The sequence below is a fragment of the Alosa sapidissima genome, chromosome 2 (assembly GCF_018492685.1).
Source record: "Alosa sapidissima isolate fAloSap1 chromosome 2, fAloSap1.pri, whole genome shotgun sequence".
In the NCBI taxonomy this organism is placed as follows: Eukaryota; Metazoa; Chordata; class Actinopteri; order Clupeiformes; family Clupeidae; genus Alosa; species Alosa sapidissima.
The window spans coordinates 16581440-16589048 of record NC_055958.1 but is presented as its reverse complement, the minus strand read 5'-3'; the positions used below and the strand labels follow the sequence as shown (position 1 = coordinate 16589048).

The 7609-nt window shown below is 41.7% G+C and overlaps 1 protein-coding gene across 3 annotated transcripts in view; it reads left to right on the top strand.

Moving 5' to 3' along the window:
• The first annotated feature begins 5384 nt into the window (after positions 1–5384).
• LOC121697802 (diacylglycerol kinase beta) overlaps positions 5385–7609 on the top strand; it is a 90360-nt gene continuing 88135 nt past the window's right edge. For 2 of the 3 annotated variants that reach the window (XM_042079548.1, XM_042079558.1), the window contains exon 1: positions 5386–5826. The gene's annotated coding sequence lies outside the window, so the exon portion shown is untranslated. Of the gene's footprint in view, positions 5827–7609 lie in introns of all 3 variants that reach the window. The other variant, XM_042079532.1, reaches the window with a different exon arrangement.

Here is a 7609-nt window from a genome sequence, read left to right as displayed (position 1 = left end):
GGACGTAATTATGGGGCGTGTTTCAACCGATACAGGGGGGGGATGCCTAACCAATCAGAGCAACGAAATAACTTACAGTACCGTGAGATGTAGGAAGAACAGACAAACCATCCTTCTTCTCCACAAATGCCTTTACATTGTTGTCTGGTCTTTTGTAAAAGTTATTGTGCCGTCAATATCTCCTACAACACTCATTAGCGAAATCTAAGAGATACTGTACGTAGTAGCCTAGGGTACGCTATTAGGAAAAAACTGATAGCCTATATCCCCTCCGTTTTTAAAAATAATTCTGTTGAACACTGATATGCTACAAATATGTTATAAACAGCTGGGAAAGGCTGTCGCAAATCCCTCGAACAGGTGGTCAATCAGAGATTTCAAACGAACAAGAGAACAACATGTCACAATGCAACACGCTGTTTTCCCTTGATAAAAGTGAAACCATGAGTTTTCCCACATCTTAACTTTGGCCAAAGTTTTCATAAATAATCGTTTTCAGTGATAAAACTTCATTGAAATAATATGCATTTTCCATATGGGGTCTTAGAAGCCATCTGTCTCCTTCTAGCCACAGCGTTTTTGTTGCAAACATAATCAACCTAAGCGTGCTCAGATGACGTGATAGACGAGGCGCTGTTGCTCACCTGTCCATCATCGTAAAGCCCGATTTGATTGGTCCGCCAGATTTGGGGCGAGTATAGTTGCTCCACAACGGAGCAATGCCAGACCGAACTTCCCGACCTCAAATGTTGTGGGCGGGACTAAGTTCGGCTGGCACCCAGGCTAGGAGAGGTGTTAAATTCCTTGTGTTGTAGTTAGAGGATTTTCCACAGTGGTTGATCAACAACCAGAGCTATTTAATGGGCTGAAAATGATTTATATTATAACTGCAATATGAAAAAAAGAAACTGACAACCTCATGCAACCTCATACAAAAACCTTTGTACCCTTACTTGAGTATCAATACAGACCATATTGCATCAGAACTTCTGAAAGTTCATACAGAAATGTAGTTAAACTCGTGCCATAGGACTCCCACACAATCTCTGTTCCATTAGCAGTCATAAGGAGCACAGAGAGGACTCCTCCTACAGAGTCCGTTGCAGGGATTGCCCCTTTTAACTGTCCGTTAAGGGGGTGAGATATGTCACTGCAGATGGGTCAAGGGAGGTGGACGGATGAGCTACTCACTGCGAAGAAAGAGGGAACTGTGTGGGTGAGTGGGTAAAAATAGAATGGTATTTCCTGAGTTGCCCAAGGCCCCTTGTGTAGTGCACAACTCATTTGAAAACACAAAAAGTGCCACACTGATAACTTTCCAGAGGTAGGCCTATCTCTTTGTAACTTTGAATGTGACAGCAGTCCATTTGTGATTGAAAAAAAAAAATGTTGCTGGTCTCAACTGACAGTGCTTGGTGCTTCTCGCCACCATAAAGTACCCTGATATTATTCTGTGTGAAGATAAAAATGGAAAACTTTGTTGTAACAGTGAACCTTGCAGCTGAGGCATACAGTACTCTTTGGTGGATGCGTAGTCTTGCTAATGACAAATAGGAAAATAACTGTAGTTAACTGGTACACTTTGGTGGATGCGTAGTCTTGCTAATGACAAATAGGAAAATAACTAGTTAACTGGGAGGTTGAGCATAAAATGGCTACAGTACATGTCACTTTTGACTAAGGTGAAACTGAAATGTTAAATGTTATCCATGTATGGATTACCAGTCCCTTCAGGGATTGCTGTCATCATTGCAGCTAAAATTGATTGAATTTGCAGCAGAAATTCTTAGAAATCCAGCAGTTTTTCTCGATTACTGTGTAAAGAAACTGGGATCCACTTGGTCTTCATGAACACCTTCTTTGCACAGCAGTCATCTCTTACGAATATGTTCACACGTTTCCATTGGGTTCACACATTTCTCACACCCTTTTGCAAAACAGTTAACACAGATGTCATTCAAATACCCCAAACTTTATTGGTTTCCCCATGCTAAACAAAAGGAAAACATCTTTTCACAGGTGGGAGAGATTTGTTGCATAAGTCTGAATCTCTGATACACCTGTGTAGATTTCCTTTGCACAATTCTTCAACCAGCAATCGTTATATATCCATTATATATCATTATATTATCCATATATGTCTGTTCTGTGTTGCTATTTGCAAGTATAGATCTAAGGCACATTTAGAGAAAGTACTGTATTACCTATTTGGTGATGAAAACAGTACAAGGTGTTTACTGTAGGTCTATTTTGATAAAAAATTACAAGTTGTAGTTCAATGAAATTTGTCTTGTCTAGATGCTTACTGTAGGTCTTACATATCAATGACAGTTACATCTTAGGAATAAATACAATTATTTTTTATTCAGTACATTTAGTCTTTTCACAGTTTATTTCTGATATCAGAAAAATGAGAAAGAAATGGAACAGACATAATAAAAGAACTCATTTTGAGAACTATATTTTGTATATTGTTGTCCAGTAATGATTGATTGTCCAGTAATGATTGACAGGATCTGTTGTTTGAAGGCAAAATTTGCTGCATGTTTTAAGTGTTTTGAGAGAGTAAGAGCCTTTTGCAAGCAAAATGTGCCATTTTGGCCAGAGTACTTTTGTTCAGACATGGGTGTTAACTGTTTTGAAAATGTGATGTCAGAGTTGACACAAGCATCAAAGCGATCGAGAAAAACGGTAATTGTCTTTTTATTCTGAAAATTGTGATTCCGCCAGGATCTTGCGATGGTTTGTTATGATTGAATCAATTTCTAATAATGCCAAAATTCCATTGTGGTTTTTAGGGGTGTGGGGGGTCCCCAGTGTCTCCCCAATAATGCCCCTGGTAACAGATACTTGTTCTGAATGAACATGGTCTTACTGCAAGGAAAGTCCCTCCACGCAAAATAAAACCACCTGGGAATACATGTGGTTCTGCTGTGAAATTAGTGCTAGTTGAGTTGTTTGCTGAGCTAATATTGTTTTCATGTCGGGCGCAATGCTTATCAGATCCAATGGAGTATGAAAGGACTTTTGAAAGTAACACCCCCATCAGCAATCTGATACTTCATTAAGTAGATTAAGGAAGTCATATTTCTGAAGTTCCGTTTGTCTGCTTTTGTTGTTGTGTCTGTGCGCAATATGAAGCAAAACCTGACTGATTTTCAAGACGGAGCGCCTAAACAAGGTTTGTTTCACTTTCGCTCACATTTGTGAGATGTGGCCTTTGGCAGAGGTCTGGCTGTGGTCAGATATTGCCCTTGGTGGAAGTGCCCCTCTAGTTACATGTGATATTCCTGATGTTTCACAGCTGTTATTGGCTTGACAGTTGAAATCACTGTACTTATCCAGTAATCCTGTCTAATGCACTTAACATTGCATTTAAGTAAAATAGCATGTTTTATGTACAACAGCATTTTGCAGACAGCTGTTTTAGTTTAGCTGCTTCAGGTGTAGCAAGCATTATAAGAACAATAGATGTTTTTTTATCATGAACTTTTGTTATATATACGTTTTTGTATGATGACATTAGCAGTGGGAAGCTTTCATATGTCCTGAGTGGTTTGACGTCAATATCCTTATGTAAATTGGTTGTGCAAAGATTTGTAACAATGCTTTGTTGAAAGGGGGGGGGGGGGGGGGCTCTCAAACCAAAATTCTAGCCAGACAAGAACTGTGTGTTTTTTGATCATGCTGTAGGGGTGGAGTCCACTTTTGCTATTTTTGGCCTTTTGTCTTTTTCTCAAATTAAACAGCAGAACAACAGAGTTGCAAAAGCTTAGCTCGCATCACAGCTGGCTAAAATTTATTTGATAAGCTCCACCGCCCTCCCTCCCCCTTTCAGCCGACACTTTGTTAGGCTGACCTTTGCTCAACTTACGTCATTACATATGACATTTACTGAGAGGTATCATTTGAAAAGTGTCATTTGAACTTCACACATTCTTCCTTTTTACTTTTAGACATAAAGTTCAATTCTCATATCTGTCCTATGCAATCGGATGGGAACTATACTCCTGTTCTCCATATCATATATCTACTATATTTGTCATGAATAATAACTTAGATATTCTACCACAGAATAACATTGTATCGAATAGGAAAGTTATCACAAGTCTGAACTCACACAATTATGTTAGGCATTTCAACATATTTCACTGACTTTCAATGAACATATGGGCTCATGGGGACTGAACATGCCTCCAGACTGTAGCACTGTAGCTGCCTGGTAGCTCTAGCTATTGGCTGCCGCAACTCGAAAAGCTAGGTAGAACCAATTGTTTTCAGGGTTTTTGTCCTACCGACAGAAATTGCCGGAATCACCAGTTCAGCTATCGTAACGCCCCCAATTATCACCACTTTTGTTTGGAAATTCTAAAACAACGTTTTTAACACTTCAAAATAACATTTGCTAAATGAACCTTACATTTTTCAGTAGCCATACGTGTGTAGATTTGAACAAAATCTGGTTTGGTTCTTAACGGAAGCATTTACTGCCTGAAATATCCGATTTTGTTTACCACGCTCAGAGTTATAGTGCTGGCCTGATGGGTCGCCTATTTACGCCGTTTCAACGGCACATGAACGGTTAGACCAAGAATTCTTGTCATGAAATTAAAATTCCACTGGAGCTCCAAGTGGATGTGTACACGCAGCCTTACAACACTGTTTACAGCTCCTCGAGTCACGGTAAAATGTCATTTTTGGTACATAGCTAATTTAGATACACCTATGGTGTGGGTGGTTGCGTTTCTTTAGGAATCCGCCGTCTTGGTTTGTATAGAAATGGATATTATTGTAAGTGACACATACACGCAAGACGGTGGAAATACGGGACCGACGGTAATAGGGGGAGTTCCGATATATTTATGTATGTTGCCATATATTTCAAATACCCACTATTACATTTATGATAATTGATAATTTATGATAAAAAATGATATTTTCAACATCAGAATTTTCACATATTAGAGAATGTCCTATTGTGATCCAGTTTTTGAAAACTAAAGATTTGTGTTTTCTGCTTTCTTTTAGTCAGAGCTTGTAGTGGAGAGTGGGGGGGGGGGCATGAAAAACCGTGGTTGAAAAGTCTCCATACAGAGAGGTGAAGAAACACAGAGTAATGGGTGAGGAACCGGAGCATGAAGCTGCACGAGAGAGACGGATGCATAGAGACATACAGTAAGCGCTGGTGCTTTATGAGGTAGAGACAGCTCTCTGAAGCACTGTGACATTGCACAGTCGATGAGAGGGATAGAGAGAGAGAGAGAAAGAGCGCGTGTAAGGGATAGAGAGAGAGAGAGAGAGAGAAAGAGTGCGTGTAAGGGAAAGAGAGAGAGCGAGACAGCGAGAGCGTGAGTGGGAGGGAGAGGCAGAGAGAGAGACTGAGCGAGTGTGTGTGTGTGTGAGAGAGAGAGCGGGGAGAGCAATAGAGTGCTAGTGGCGCGGTGTAAACAGCGTGTCAGAAAAGAAAGTGCAGGGACATTTTAACCTGACTACAGCCACAAAGCTAACTGTTGGGTAGAACAATCACGAGAGAGCAGGAAGGAGAGAGACAGAGAGAGAGAGAGAGAGAGAGAGAGAGGGAAGCAAGAGGGAAAAAAAGGCTTAATTAATTCATGCTGAAGGGGAGGGATGTTACGGCGACTCAGTGAAGGGGCTTTGCCACCGCGGCTGGGCTGTCTCTAGCACCCAGCCTGTTCGTAGGAGACTGCAAGTCGGAGACGCACAACACACATACAAACACACACACACACACTCTCTCTCCCCATGCCCTGCCTGGAGGAAGCCTGTACTCTCACATCGACACGAGGAGCAGACACCATCACTGAGGTAGGCTTGAGTGTTTACGTTCCTTTTACATTTTTCTCTCTCCCTCACATTCCCTCTATTTTTCTCTTTCACTCTCCTCTCCTCTGTTTGTGTCAAGCTGTTTTTCTCTCTTTTTCTCTCATGCCACATCTGTCGCCGGGAGTCCACCTAAACAGCTCACTGATGGACAGTTAAGCATCATGCATCTGTTTCTCATGCTCCATGTTCCATCTGTATTTTGATGCTGAGCACAAGCTGCGTTTGTAATTGCACATCGGCTGGCTGATTTATACCCTGATAGGCACATGGAAAGACATGTCTGCTTCTCTCTCTTGGAAAGACATGTCTGCATGTCTCTATAATTGAATGTGTGGTAAGCTTTCATTTTGAAAACAATCCTCTCTTTCAAGTTTCTGGCTTGTTTACATCTCTGTTGCATTGGTTTGATGCGTAAGGCGGCATTACATTTTACTGCAACAACGCTGGCATTTTACGTCTGTTTATTAAATGCTTCAGCTGGTGATAGTCCAGACACTGGAGATTTATGCATGCTCTGGTGCTGCTCCGAGAGGTGGTCACCAAATGCTTTCTTTTCCACCCTTGTGTGTGTGAGTAATGTGGGGCTCTGTCGAATGAAATGACTCACTCGCTTCTTCCTTTTCAATGGAAATAGATCAATACAGCCAAGTGACAGATGCCAAATGGGCTGATGCTCTGGGCGCATCGCTACCATCTCTCCTTAATTCCCCTGCCTCCCTCCTGATGAGCAGGAGAGCTGACTTTGACAGATCTGGAATTACCTCACTTAATTAACCCCTGACACGCAAGCATCCTGGGTGGTTCCTGTGCCATCTCTTCGCAGTCCCTCGACGGAAATCCTTGATCAGCAAGGTTCTCTAGCCCCTGCATATGATTACTGTGAGGACAGGAAGCTGTTTGTTTCATACCCTTGTTTCATTATCTATTCTCTCTCTATCTCTCTCTCTGTCTTTCTCACTCTCTCACTTTCTTGTCACCACCAGGTCTGATGGCTCTCTTTTATGGCCGCTTATTGATGCAATTCACATTCCCTAGAACACACACATACACACACAGTGAGAGAGGGAGATGGATGAAGAGAGAATGATGCGCTGTGTGTGTGTTTGTGTGTGTGTGTGTGTGTGTGTGTGTGTGTGTGTGTGTGTGTGTGTGTGTGTGTGTGTGTGTGTGTGTGTGTGTGTGTGTGTGTGTGTGTGTTTGTGTGTGTGTGTGGAGGAAGTCACTCTGTAGAGTAGTTTTCCCCTTGCATGTGTATGTCCATGATAAATAGGAGCTGGAATGTGCCAGCGTTTTATGTGGGAAATGGTTCACTAGCGATCCACTCCTGCACCCCTGTGGCTTGTATCCCAAACCCCACCCCCCAGGCTCCTCAGCGGCCCTGCTCTGACATGGAGATCAATACATGAATAAGCTGGCCTCCGTCTGAAAATGGGCCGTCGTGTTGCTCCTCTAGATGATCACTCATATAGTAGCAAGCAGGAAAATGCAGCCTGAAGGGTGCATCTGTTGAATGCACAGTTTTCAAGGTAGCTACTACGTACAAAAGAATATTGTTGTACATATTCTGCCCACATTTTAACATTTGTAAATGATGAGCAGTTACAATAGGTGTATAAGATATGGAGGTATACTGCAAATTGTTGATCACTAAACATTTCACATAACACATCTACTGTACATGGGAAAACCACAGAGTGCAGTCGTATATTGTTTTTCTCAATGGAATAATGCAACTTTAGAAAGACAGAAGATAGAAATGATATAT